Below are 15,151 nucleotides of genomic sequence, written 5' to 3'. Positions count from 1 at the left end.
TAGCTCTATTCCTCCCATTCTGTAGATGTAATTTTCGTTTTTCTTGCCCAGATGTAGAATCTTGCATTTCTCCCTGTTAAATACCATTCTATTAGTCGCTGCCCAATATTCAAGCTTATCTAGACCCTTCTGAATCCTTTTTCTGTCTTCTCTAGTGTTATCTATTAGGAATGAGCGAGCATGCCGCTAAACATGTGGAGAATGCCTGTGTATAGGACATTCTCCGCATGCTTAGCCTCAGTGTATCAGCCACGATACATGCGGCCGCGGCTACCTGAGCATTTGACTCCAGCACGCCGGCTCCTCTCTCTGAACCCAAGTATGGTATATCTAATGCCTTGGAAATTTTTTTGTACTCTTCTGCTGCCTGATAACTTTCAACAATGAGATCCCTTTGCTGTGTTGTAAGTTGTTTACGGGCTATGGCTTTTGCTGTAAAATGCAACTAAGAAATTGTCAGAATATTCCTACTAAAACATTCAGACTTTATATTGGGTTAATCAGAATCACTAAATGATGGCGGTTGTGTACTGACTACTATGTAACATGAGCTTAAATATGATTGGGGATGCGGTTGTGCTCAGAATTAACCAGTTATAAGAGGGTGTTCAAACTTATGCAACCACATTATTTTAGTTTTGTTATTTTTATTTCCCCTCAAAATGATTTCAGCTTGTTTCTTAATGGATTTATACAGATTATGGTTAACATGTTGGTATGATTTTTATTTTGCATGGCAAAAACCTTGTATTTTAACAGCCATGTGTAGACATTTTATAACCACTGTATGTAAATATAGTGATAGCTGTGTAGAGTCCAGAACAAACCACTGATGGCTGAATGTTTTACAGCAGAAAATATGCTGAGCTTTATAATTCTACTAATATTATTCACCAGAGCTGTCACTCAAGGAAGAAAGCCCATCCTGTCAGAAAGCAGGATGTAAGGAGACTGCATAGCTATGAGCTGCTCAAGAGGCAACTTGAGTATATACCTTTAACTTCTTCATGATTGGGCCAATTTCCGTTTTGGCGTTTTTGTTTCTTCCTCCCCTTCTCCTCAGAGACATAACTCTTTTATTTTTCTGTCCACATAAACGTAGGAGTGCTTGGTTTTTGTGGGACGAGTTGTACTTTTGAATGGCACCATTCAGTTTACCACATAGTGTACTGAAAAACAGGAGAAATTGTGAAAAAAAACAAAAACGCAATTATGATAATGGTTTTTGGGAATTGTTTTTACGGTGTAAATCTTGTGGTAAAAAATGACCTTGCAATACGATTCTTCTCATCAGTACGATTATGGCGATATCAAAAATGTCCATTTTATTAAATTATTTTAGTGGTGAAAAAAAAAAATCAGAAGGTTGTAAAAAAGAAAATAAAATCTTTGGGTTGTCGCTATTTTCCTAGGCGTTTTTATCTTTCAGTCCATGGAGCTCTGTTAGGGCTTATTTTTTTGCGGGATGAGACATTTTTATTGATACCACTTTGGGATAGATGTTATGTTTTGATTGCTTGTTATAGCATTTTTATGTGGAATCGCATCTCAAACCCCCCCCCCCCCCCATAATTTCGGTGTTCTTGATGTTCGTTTACAGTGTTTACTGATCGGGTTAATTATTTTTATATTTTGATAGATCAAACTTTTCTGAAAGCGGTGATATCACATATATACATAATTCAAAAAATTGGAGGCAGCACACCATTCTGTGTGAAAAAAAGTGCTGTTTAATGGCCAATCGTGACAACTTTTCAGCACTGTAGTGAGAACCCATCATAGCGCGAGCAAGGGACAATGATGAGGGCAACGTTCAGCACCCGTGGCTTGGGAACAATGCTAACTGTGCACTGATTCCCAGGCACCGTGTGCTCCTGATGTGGCACACAGTTACCACACACTGACACGGACATCTCCGGTACCGGTTTTTCCGGTACCGGAAAAATCAGGACATGTGAAACCGGCCTAACACACAGCCATGACCTGCTGGGCTCACCCAGTGAGCCCGTTCCACACACCCGCTTCTGACTTGTGCTGTACATGTACGGCTGATGTAGTGAAGGGGTTAAAGTACTACCCATGATGGATGCAGTATAAATGATTCACAGATTTGATACATTAAACACCCAGTGAACATTCGCAAAGCAGAAATAAGGGAAGTGCATCATGCCACGTTACTTCTTTGCTCTTGAGAAACCCGGCACCCCCGCCAATCAGCTGTTATTAGTGTCGGTCGTTGGTCGGAAGTACTCTCTTGAGCTTCTCCGTCTTCTGATAGTGGCCGCCACAGGGTACTACACATCAGCCTCCCATTCAAATCAATAGGAGGTGGATGTGTAGTGCCCTGGGGCAGCCACTTTCAGAAGACGGAGCAGCTCAAGAGAGTACTTCCGGCCAATGGCCGTCACTGATAGCAGCTGAATGGCGGGGGTGTCGGGTGTCAGACCCTGACCGGTCAGTCATTGATGATCTATTCTAAGGATAGGCCATCAATGCTAAAGTAGTGGACAACTGTTTTAACCTTGTTTGCAACTTGTTAGCACAAAAAGTCGGACATTTCGTAAAAATAAAAATAGCTAGCATACATAAAGTCATTCTTTGGTTGGGACTGGAGAACATTTACAAATTTTGCAACTTGATTAAAATAACAAAAGAAAACACCTGGAAACTCTAAACTCAGAACACACTGACAAGCTACAAAAAAACACATGCGAACACACGTAAGATAGACTTTAAAAAGGGCGCTAATGGAAAGATGAATATAGTGCAGACAAGAAAAAGGTGTAAAACACATACACCCTGCCAAATAAACAGGCAATTGAATTGGGCCCTATGTATCCAGTCTAGGCAATCAATGATCCGTAGGGTAAACTCTTTGGACTCCAAAACTGATACAAGTTACCTACATTGTAGGAAACGGATAGGACAGAGGTTAAAGCTGCCTCTATTTAGCCCACAGAGGACTTTCTAGGCTTCATACAATATTTTACACAGGTTTCAATTTCCAAAACCATTCACTGCCTGTAAGCAGTAATCGTGAATATTGTGTAGGGCTGAGGCACCTTCATATAAAACAGTAACGCCTTTGAATTATGTATATTTTAACTATCACAGAAGAAATTTACCTCTCACCTCCCAATACTTTTCACAAATTATGGACAGAAGAAAAAAAAAAATATCTGACCGTACTATAGTGAGAGTGACCGGGTCATGGGAAAATGTCCTTTGCATGTGACCTGTAGCCTCTGTCTTTGTCCTTCTGTCCTCTATTGTCCTTTTCACTTAATTAATTGCTCATCATGTGTGAACCATTCAGTTGTTTTCAAGTGGCCATAAGATCTGTATTTAACACTCGCATTAGAAAGATCAAAGAGTTCACAGGACATCACGGTCACCGATGTAATTGGCTACATGTGTCCTGTGAATACAAGAAAGCGCAGAGTACAATACGGCATCTCCAATACTCTCAGAAGTCAATGTGTGGTCAGATCTACAGAGTCACGGTATGTTTACACTCTAATTGACGCCATATTTTCATACTACTATAATAAATTGTTGAATTGATAGAGAACATTCATTCCCTCGATCCATTAATCACAGACAGATTCCCTCAATCCACGTTACAGACAAGATCATCACTGTCCCATCAAGTTTCGCAATCAAAATTCCTTATCTGTATGTCTTTGGAGTGTGGGAAGAAACCTATGTAAACACGGGGAGAACATACAAACTCCTTGAAGGTGTTGTCCTTCGTGGGCTTGAACCCAGGACAAGGCTACAGTCCTAACCATGGAGTTATCTAATTTCTGATTAAATGGGTCCTGTCACCAGGTCTAAAGTGGAGAGTTTTTGCTCTTATTTTATCCCCGTTGCTCTCCTGAGTAGTCCTTTTTTTTTTTAATTCGTCATACAGTTCCAGAGATATAAGCCTCTTTATTCAGTACTTATTTCTATGGTCTTTACTCAGGGAGTGTGGCTCACAGGATCCTCTGGGGGCATGTCTTTTGGCTGCTCTACATAATTTGTCTATTAGTAAAAAATAAATAAATAAATAAATAAGGCCCACAAAAATTAGCATTAAATAAAAAGACCCATATCTTTGAAATATGTCGGCTTTGAAAAAAAACAAAAAATAGAATATTCAGGCTAGTAGCAGGAAAAAGATAAGAGCAAAATCTGATCACTTTTCACCTGGTGACAATTCCTCTTTGAGTGACCAATTATTGAATTGATCAACATGTGACATCAGGCGACAGATTTTTATGCATCTCTCTGGTGGGTGTTTAGTTTTTCTGGTTTCTATGCAAATATTTTACCAAATTTGGCCCTCTTTTTGCCACTTGCAGCTTGCTCTTAGGCCTCCTTCACACGTCCTTATAAAATATGTACGTGAAAAACAGGTACTGGTGTCTTCCGTGTGTCCGTCTTTGCCATCCGTGTGTCATCTGTGTGTCCGTCTTTACAGTCCGTGTGTCATCTGTGTGTCCATCTTTACCATCTGTGTGTCCGTCTTTACCATCTGTGTGTCATCTGTGTGTCCATCTTTACCATTCGTATGTCATCTGTGTGTCTGTCTTTACCATTTGTGTGTCCTTCTTTACCATCCGTGTGTCATCCGTGTGTCCATCTTTACCATCCGTGTGTCATCTTTACCATCTGTGTGTCATCTGTGTCCGTCTTTACCATCCGTGTGTCATCTGTGTATCCGTCTTTACCATTCGTGTGTCCGTCTTTACCATCCGTGTGTTATCTGTGTATCCGTCTTTACCATCCGTGTGTTATCTGTGTATCCATCTTTACCATTCGTGTGTCATCAGTGTGTCAGTCTTTACCATCCGTGTGTCACCAGTGTGTCAGTTTTTACCATCACTGTGTCATCCGTGTGTCCGTTTTTTACCATCAGTGTGTCATCAGTCTTTTTTTGGTATGGATAAAGAAAGAAATGACAAAGCTTCTCCCATACTTTGCTATGTTAATCTCGGACGGCACACAGACTGTACACTGATGCCATCCGTGTACTGTATGAGTTTTTCACGGACACATAGACTTATTTTTGCCCTTGTCATCTGTGCTGCCAAAAAAACCAGACATGTCTCCGAGTGTTTTGCATGGATATAACACACGGGCATGTGCATAGCACTATAGGTTATAATGGGTACATGTTGTATCCGTGTTTTTTTGGTTGGAAATTCGGATGTGTAAAGGAGGCCTTAGGACGAGTTCAGACAGTACTAAGAAGACTTGATTTAGTCACGTCTGCAGATTGCGTGTGCGGCTCTGTGTGCTTGTCCGCAATGCGGATGGGGCAAAAGCTGGCCGCAATTGACTTCTTATTTTATAGAGATTTCTTTCCAAGAACTTCTGGGTCAGGTTTACATATCTGAAATCCATCTAGACAATTATTTACCGGATCAATACATGGGCAGATGCCGGACGGGATCCGGAGCAGGTCAGGCTGTGCGCCGTCTTATCAGGTAGCAGGTGAGGCCGCGGCACACACTTATGTCAGGTGGCTGCGACTTAAGATTCTGCAGACTATTGGCTTTCATAATTTAATATCCTAATCGGTGCTGACACCTGTCCCTTTCTTCTCAGGTCATCATAAGTGCAGGGCGGAGGTTGTCCGATTATTTCCCAGCGCACTGCTGTGTATGTGACCGCTTTTTCTCCGGGGGCTTCGGTCTCCCATCTGCACATTAATAAGTCTGTTTTCCCTGGACGTTGTGTGTGTGATATTGTGCTTATAGGGCCGCTCCATGTTGAAACAAAGGATTACAGAAATCTGATTAGGACTTAGCTGTGTGTGGAAGAAACTACCTCGGAAAATGCGTTCCTTTCATGAAATGCCCACCTGACACGGTTCATACCTCATGAAGACCCTCACGATGCTGTAATTTCCCGATATATAAGGTAAGAGAGTCATTATTTTATAGGCTCCTTGTTACTGACATGAAACTCCATGAGGCTGGACCTGGATAGTCACAATGGCTGCTAGGCCTGAGATCACACAGCTTGTACGTGAGGACAGGACCTGACAAGGAGAGGAGGTGCGGAGGCTCGGGGCAGGCGGCCCTCACAGGGTCCGCACATTGCACTGTCTCTGGGGCTTCTAGATAAAATATTAGATGAGAATTCATTGTTACATTGTTATTAATAGATAACATGGCGTCCTCATGATGCGTCTCGCGTCCAGTATATGTAATGAAACACTTGGAAAAATTGATAGATACTGTAATAGATAGATAGATAATAGATAGATAGATGCTGTAATAGATAGATAGATACTGTAATAGATACTGTAATAGATAGATAGATACTGTAATAGATAGATAGATACTGTAATAGATAGATAGATAGATAATAGATAGATACTGTAATAGATAGGTAGATACTGTAATAGATAGATATTGTTATAGATAGATAGATACTGTAATATATAGATGGATAGATAGATACTGTAATAGATAGATAATAGATAGATACTGTAATAGATAGGTAGATACTGTAATAGATAGATATTGTTATAGATAGATGGATAGATACTGTAATAGATAGATACTGGAATAGATAGATAGATAGGTAGATACTGTAATATATAGATATTGTAATAGATAGATGGATAGATAGATAGATAGGTAGATACTGTAATAGATAGATATTGTAATAGATAGATAGATAGATAGATAGATAGATAGATAGATAGATAGATAGATAGATAGATAGATAGAAAAAACTAGTGGCAGCCCTCCAAAGTCAGATAGTGAGAAAATGGATTTTAATCAGGGCTGATTAGTTTCCTCACCATCTAACCTTGGAGGGCTGCCACCGTTTTTTGGATTTGTATACACGAGGTTCTGGTGATAACCTTGGAGGTTTTGTACCCATCTTGGCATAAAAAAAGTGTTGCTTTTATTTTTCGATAGATAAAAATCAAAAAGCGGTGCTCCAAGGGGATGAATGCAAATATAACAAGGACTTTATTGGCCCATGTGTGACATATCAGCCAGGGGCGGACATATCATTGGCGCAACGTGCGAAGCAGTACAGGGGCCCAAGATGTGAGGGGGCCACAACCACCGTCAAATCAGCAAGCAGGTTCTGTTACAGACATGGAGGGGCCCATATCCTGCTCCTGCATCGGGGCCTCTTCCGTCTGTATCCGCCACTGGGTACTTAGGCTTTTTACAAGCACCTTGGCCTGTAACGCAGATCTTGGGCCAGTTACGCCCCCCTTGCAGTGCTGCCTCGTTTTCATTTTTTTTTTAAGTGTAGGATTGAGATCCGGGCACCCGACGCTTGCAACTAGGTGGGAAACATCTCATAGTTCTGATAATATTTCCTTTTAATGGAAAGACAGGTAATGAATGATCAATAGAGAGAGATTTTTTTTTTTTTTAAAAGAGAAGATGTAATAGTCCGGAGCTCTGTTAGAAATTTTGTATTGGGTCCCACAAGCTTCAAGTTACACCACTGTGTGTGTACAATGTTAGACAAGCGTATTCACACAAAACACAAACCTGTTGTAATAAGATCCGTCAGCTGTTGATGTCAAGTGTTGATCTGCTTGTTGATGGTTTCCAGGTATTAAACAGTCATTTTATTTCATGCTTCACTGGGTAAAAACTAATTTTAATAATGTAATGTACAGTTCTGAAAACTTGCTATTTGCTAAGAAGTAATATCAATTTATTAAAGCAATTGATTAACCATTTAGTTGGCAAAAAAAAATCCCGATTGGAGCTTTGATCCAGTGCTGGGTAAGAGATTTCTTGGTGAGCGTATATACACTGCTCCAAAAATAAAGGGAACACTTAAAACAACAGAATATAACTCCAAGTAAATCAAACTTCTGTGAAATCAAACTGTCCACTTAGGAAGCAACACTGATTGACAAACAATTTCACATGCTGTTGTGCAAATGTAATAGACAATAGATGGAAATTATTGGCAATTATCAAGACACCCTCAATAATGGAGTGGTTCTGCAGGTGGGGACCACAGACCACATCTCAGTACCAATGCTTTCTGGCTGATGTTTTGGTCACTTTTGAATGTTGGTTGTGCTTTCACACTCGTGGTAGCATGAGACGGACTCTATAACCCACAGAAGTTGCTCAGGTAGTGCAGCTCATCCAGGATGGCACATCAATGCGAGCTGTGGCAAGAAGGTTTGCTGTGTCTGTCAGCGTAGTGTCCAGAGGCTGGAGGCGCTACCAGGAGACAGGCCAGTACACCAGGAGACTTGGAGGGGGCCGTAGGATGGCAAAAACCCAGCAGCAGGACCGCTACCTCCACCTTTGTGCAAGGAGGAACAGGAGGAGCACTGCCAGAGCCCTGCAAAATTACCTCCAGCAGGCCACAAATGTGCATGTGTCTGCACAAACGGTTAGAAACCGACTCAATGAGGGTGGTATGAGGGCCCGACGTCCACAGATGGGGGTTGTGCTCACAGCCCAACACCGTGCAGGACACTTGGCATTTGCCACAGAACACCAGGATTGGCAAAGTCGCCACTGGCGCCCTGTGCTCTTCACAGATGAAAGCAGGTTCACACTGAGCACATGTGACAGACGTGACAGAGTCTTGAGATGCCGTGGAGAGCAATCTGCTGCCTGCAACATCCTTCAGCATGACTGGTTTGGCAGTGGGTCAGTAATGGTATGGGGTGGCATTTCTTTGGAGGGCCGCACAGCCCTCCATGTGCTCGCCAGAGGTAGCCTGACTGCCATTAGGTACCGAGATGAGATCCTCAGACCCCTTGTGAGATCATATGCTGGTGCGGTTGGCCCTGGCTTCCTCCTAATGCAGGACAATGCCAGACCTCATGTGGCTGGAGTGTGTCAGCAGTTCCTGCAAGATGAAGGCATTGAAGCTATGGACTGGCTTGCCCATTCATAGAATCATAGAATGGTAGAGTTGGAAGGGACCTCCTGGGTCATCTGGTCAAACCCCCTGCTCAAAGCAGGATTCACTAGATCATCTCAGACAGATGTCTGTCCAGCCTCTGTTTGAAGACGTCCATTGAAGGGGAACTCACCACCTCTCGTGGCAGCCTGTTCCACTCATTAATCACCCTAACTGTCAAAAAGTTTTTTCTAATATCTAATCTGTGTCTCCTCCCATTTAGTTTCATCCCATTGCTTCTAGTCTTTCCTTGTGCAAATGAGAATAAAGATGATCCTTCTACAATGTGACAGCCCTTGACATATTTGTAGACAGCTATTAAGTCTCCTCTCAGTCTTCTTTTTTGCAAGCTAAACATTCCCAAATCCTGCAACCGTTCCTCATAGGACATGGTTTGCAGACCAGTCACCATTCTGGTCGCTCTTCTCTGAACTTGCTCCAGTTTGTCTATGTCTTTTTTAAAATGTGGTGCCCAAAACTGTACACAGTATTCCAGATGAGGTCTGACCAAAGAGGAGTAAAGACCGATAATGACTTCACGTGATCTAGACTGTATGCTTCTGTTAATACATCCCAGAATTGTATTTGCCTTTTTTGCTGCTGCATCACACTGTTGACTCATGTTCAGTCTATGATCTATTAGTATACCTAAGTCTTTTTCACATGTACTGTTGCTTAGCTCTATTCCTCCCATTCTGTATATGCTTTTTTCATTTTTATTGCCCAGATGTAGTACTTTGCATTTTTCCCTGTTAAAAACTATTCTGTTGGTTGCTGCCCACTGCTCCAGTTTATTTAGGTCTTTTTGAATCCTCTCTCTCTCTTCTCTAGTATTAGCTATCCCTCCTAGCTTTGTGTCATCAGCAAATTTAATCAGATTACCCTCAATTCCTTCATCTAAATCATTGATAAAGATGTTGAACAATACAGGTCCCAGGACGGAGCCCTGTGGTACCCCACTTGAGACATTCATCCAGCTGGATGTGAAGCCATTTACAACCACCCTTTGAGTCCGATCACTAAGCCAGTTATGAAAGTTCCCCAGACCTGAATCCGATTGAGCACATCTGGGACATCATGTCTCGTTCCATCCATGTCTCGCTAAGCGACACTACTCTGTCCTCCTCCTCCTAGACCTGTCATCTGCCTTTGACACAGTGGACCATTCCCTCTTACTACAGACTCTCTCATCTATCGGTATCACAGACTTGGCCCTATCCTGGATCTCCTCATACCTAACAGACCGGACATTCAGTGTCTCCCACTCACACACCACCTCCTCATCTCGCCCCCTATCTGTCGGTGTCCCCCAAGGTTCAGTTCTAGGACTCCTGCTCTTCTCCATCTACACCTTCAGCCTGGGACAGCTCATAGAGTCCCATGGCTTTCATTATCACCTCTATGCTGATGACACACAGATCTACCTCTCTGGACCCGATATAACCTCCTTACTAACCAAAATCCCACAATGTCTGTCTGCAATTTCATCCTTCTTCTCTGCCAGATTTCTAAAACTTAACATGGACAAAACAGAATTCATCATCTTTCCGCCATCTCCTTCAACCTCCCCAACTGACTTATCTATCAACGTCAATGGCTGCCCACTCTCCCCAGTCCCTCAAGCTCGCTGCCTTGGGGTAACCCTGGACTCTGAACTCTCCTTCAAACCACATATCCAAGCCCTTTCCACTTCCTGCCGACTCCAACTCAAAAATATCTCCCGGATCTGCACATTCTTCAACCATGAATCTGCAAAAACACTAGTGCATGCCCTCATCATCTCCCGCCTTGACTACTGCAACCTCCTGCTCTGTGGCCTCCCCTCTAACACTCTCGCACCCCTCCAATCTATCCTAAACTCTGCTGCTCAACTAATCAACCTGTCCCCCCGCTATTCCCCGGCCTCTCCTCTCTGTCAATCTCTTCACTGGCTCCCCATTGCTCAGAGACTCCAGTTCAAAACCCTAACCATGACATACAAAGCCATCCACAACCTGTCTCCCCCATATATCTGTGACCTAGTCTCCTGGTACTTACCTGCACGCAACCTCCGATCCTCACAAGATCTCCTTCTCTACTCCCCTCTTATCTCCTCCTCCCACAATCGCATACAAGATTTCTCCCGTGCTTCCCCCCTACTCTGGAACTCTCTACCCCAACGTATCAGACTCTCGCCTACCGTGGAAGCCTTCAAAAAAAACCTGAAGACCCACCTCTTGCGACAAGCCTACAACCTGTAGTAACCACCGCTCCACCATATCGCTGCACGACCTGCTCTACCCTCACCTACTGTATCCTCACCCATCCCTTGTAGATTGTGAGCCCTCGCGATCAGGGCCCTCGCTCCTCCTGTACCAGTCGCTGTCACATTGTGTTCAATGTTGTAATTGTTCTTGTATTATACCCCTTTTTCACATGTAAAGCGCCATGGAATAAAGGGCGCCATAATAATAAATAATAATAATAATCCACCAACGTCACGTTGCACCACAGACTGTCCAGGAGTTGGCGGATGCTTTAGTCCAGGTCTGGGAGAATATCCCACAGGAGACCATCCACAACCTCATCAGGAGCATGCCCAGGCGTTGTAGGGAGGTCATACAGGCACGTGGAGGCCACACACAATACTGAGCCTCATTTTGACTTGTTTTAAGGACATTACATCAAAGTTGGATCAGCCTGTAGTGTGTTTTTCCACTTTAATTTTGGGGGTGACTCCAAATTCAGGCCTCCATTGGTTAATAAATTTGATTTCCATTGATGATTTTTGTGTGATTTTGTTGTCAGCACATTCAACTTTGTACAGAACAAAGTATTCAATGAGAATATTTCATTCATTCAGATCTAGGATGTGTTATTTGAGTGTTCCCTTTATTTTTTTGAGCAGTGTATATATATTGCATTTTAAGTGGCTGTGGCAAAAGTCAGAGGTGGCGGGAGTAAAATGGTATAATTTCTTTAATTATTGTATATCTTTTAAAATATTATAATATTATTACAGTTATATTATATAATATATAATACTATATTATATTATACTATATTATATTTGCAATATTATAATATTATTACAGTTATATTATATAATATAGAATACTATATTATATTATACTATATTATATTTGCAATATTATAATATTATTATGGTTATCTTTTGCAATATTAGGCACATTGGAAAAGATAACGACCATAAAATGTTTTCACAAAAAAAAAAGGAGTTTTCTGGATGAAACTCATAATATTTTTTATTTTCTTATTCGTCACCCATGTGCAATCTGTTTTTATACATCAGCAGTTATTAAATATTTATAAGACCAAATACAGTTTCCCATGTTAAAGAACTGCAACTTATCTGTAAAAATCGGACGTTATATTGCGGCTCCGTTCGGAATCCAATTTTGTTTGAGCACCCATCGAGTTGAATTGGGTGAACCTCATCTGACACATGGAAGTAACTAGGGCCTGCTGATTTTTTTCACATTCGGATTCAGGCAGTAAAAAAATCGCTCATCAGCACTGCCCCATTGAATAACATTGTCTGAGTGCAGTCTGCGTGATGCCTGGTTCTTCACGGACATCACCACGACTAAAAATATGGACAAGTGACCTTGGCCTTACAATGTGATTGGTCTGTTAGCAAACCATCTTAAGGGCATATGACGCGCCCCCTGGGCCGTGTGTGAGGGAATACCCGGAGCCGGGTCTCTGTGTAATGCTGGGGATTTGTAGTCTCCGTGGCGGCGACCCGGTCCCGTGGCTCAGGGTGGTCAAACCAGTGGCGGATCTGTTTATTTGGTTTTTAATGTTTAAATGTCCAACTACGCCACCCGTGGATTGCGGTCACTGAGAACCGCCGCAGCGGGGCAGACCGCTGAGGCTGATGTTGTGTGTGCAGCAGAGGGTAGTATAACTCCCCACGGGAGGAGTATGGCCTCAGGGCAGCGTGTATAGATGGTGAGGGTCGTGGTGCATGGGCGCAGCAGAAATAACTCAAGAGTCCGTGCAGTGCAGTTCAGGGTCTTTACTGTGGGTAATGAAGAAGACCCTGCCGGGAGTACTGGCTAACATTAGAAGCCTGGTCAGTCTGTGAGCGAACAAGAGTCCCCCTGGCCAGGTGGAGTTGTAGGCCTTCCCGTCTGACTTCACTCTTCCTGGCTACCTTGCTGTAGTCGTGTAGTAGCCCACGTCCCTGAGTGTACCGTGTGGTGCTCACCCGTATGGCTGGTGACTTGAGGCCTTTGGTACCTTCCGTTCCTCGATGGCGGTGCCGGTCCCTTGCATGTGACTGAGCCTCCGGGCTTCCTATGGCCAGAGGACCTGAAATCCCCTGCCAGGTGGTTTCTGCTGCTGTATGTAGAAATCCTCACAGCCTCGGACTCCTGTGTCCAGTTCTCTGCGTCTTCGACCAGGACGAACTCTGCTAGCTCAAGTCCCTGGCCTTCAGCTCCTGTCTCCTACAGAGCTCCTTGCTTGCTGCTCTGTTCCTTACTAGACTCTGACTCGACTCGACTCCTCTAACCCCGCCCCAGATCCAGTTTATAAAGGGAAGGTTCCTCCCCTTCCTGGACTGGGGCAGGAGGCGTTGTATGCAACAGTGCTCCTGACCAGGAAAACCCATGCTCGCTCTCAGACATGGTATTTCTACCACTGTGGCAACCAGACCCCCTGGGGTGCCACACATAAATGTAAGACTACGTTCCCATGATAAACTTTTGGTGAGTTTTTGATGTTGCAGATTTTCTGCACCCAATAAGTAAAATAGATTACTTCCATTTTTTCGAAAATATACAGCGTAAAAAACTCATCAAAAACTCAATGTGGGATTTTTTTAAAGAGTCTTTTGTTAAAAAACCCGCCTAAAAAGACACTTAAAAGACTCTTCCTATCCATTTCTCTTGTAAGGTTAAGTTCCTACGATGACTTATTTGGTGAGGTTTTTATACTGCGTATTTTCACTGCATTAAAAAAGTGGCGTTTTACAGTTCCAGCAACGTGGATGGGATTTGTAGAAATCTCGTGCCCACTGTGTTTTTTTTTTACTCAGTGTAAACTGACCTGCAGTGCATTTTTTAAAACTCAACTTCTCGTGCGGGTACGCTGAGTTTTCTGTCCACATTTTCCCCATAGACTTACATTAGATGCAGAAATTCCACAAATAAAAAAGCGCACAAACGCTGCGGAAACTCACTAAAAGCGCTTGTAATCCGTACCTGACTGTATCAGTGTCAAAGCCAAATACCAGGAAGTATCAAAAACAAAGCAGCTTTATTTAACATGACATAGCAAAATCAGCTGTTATCCTGTGCTGTCCTGTCTGTATACTCTTTTGCTCCCTCCCCTACTCAGGAGATGTGGTATGATCAGACCATGTTCCTGTACAGTCAGACACAGCCATTACACAGTACACAGCAGGGGACATTTATAAGATTATCTCAGCATAGGGACATTTTATTTAAACACATCCAATTGTGGAACTTATTATTATTTAAAGATCTATTGATTAAAATTACCTTTGTTAGTGGGAAAACCCCTTTAAAGTGGCTCCTGATGGAATCCGCTCTAAACTAGGCACTGTCCAATCAAATGACTGCAAAAAGTCCTTTAGGCTATGTGCACATGGCGTCTTATACTCACCGGTGCAGCCACCCAGTTTTCCTAAGCGAATGACCATGTCACTTCTTTTAACCGCTTTACAGTTTTCAAACCCTGAGATGGTTAAAAGAAGTGACTCAAGACGGAACGTGAACAGCAACGTCAGTCCTTTTTACATTGCTGTGTATTATGTTCATTTTAGGGGGCTTTTGTGGCCTCTTTTAAGATTTTGCTGAATCAGCCTGAAAAAGACGTCATGTGCACATCTCTTTAAGTGCTTCAAAAACTCTTAAAAATCACTTCAGGAAAAAGAAAATCTCCTCGAAACTCCCCAGAAAAGGAACCGTTCCAGAAGCTGATTCGGCTTGAAAAACTGTTTGGTTTTTTTTGAACACTTTAAACAGCTCTGTGTGAATCCTGACGAGACGATATCCAAGATATCCAATGTACCTTTACTGACCACTGACTACGGACGCGCCCGCTGTGTACAAGTGACAGCTATGTATAATAACATTCCTGGCATTCTAGAAGCACCCGGTGCAGAATGTTCCTAAACCTGTTAGTTTATTTCCAAAGCCACATATTTTCCCAGTCCAAGTCTTGTGATTTCTCAACGTTCTGCATCGATGAGAACAAACCCGGCTGTGACTGATCT

General features: G+C 42.7%; 1 long non-coding RNA gene across 1 annotated transcript in view; it reads right to left on the bottom strand.

Moving 5' to 3' along the window:
* Positions 1-15,151, bottom strand: part of LOC141156816 (uncharacterized) — a 91,134-nt gene that overhangs the window by 60,450 nt on the left and 15,533 nt on the right. The window contains exon 2 of the long non-coding RNA XR_012247716.1: positions 995-1,169. This is a non-coding gene — a long non-coding RNA (uncharacterized lncRNA). The remainder of the gene's footprint in view (positions 1-994; positions 1,170-15,151) is intronic.

The sequence above is a fragment of the Phyllobates terribilis genome, unplaced genomic scaffold (genome assembly GCF_046119375.1).
Source record: "Phyllobates terribilis strain yellow unplaced genomic scaffold, ASM4611937v1 Scaffold_8__6_contigs__length_399053987, whole genome shotgun sequence".
In the NCBI taxonomy this organism is placed as follows: Eukaryota; Metazoa; Chordata; class Amphibia; order Anura; family Dendrobatidae; genus Phyllobates; species Phyllobates terribilis.
This window is presented reverse-complemented; position numbering and strand designations above follow the sequence as displayed.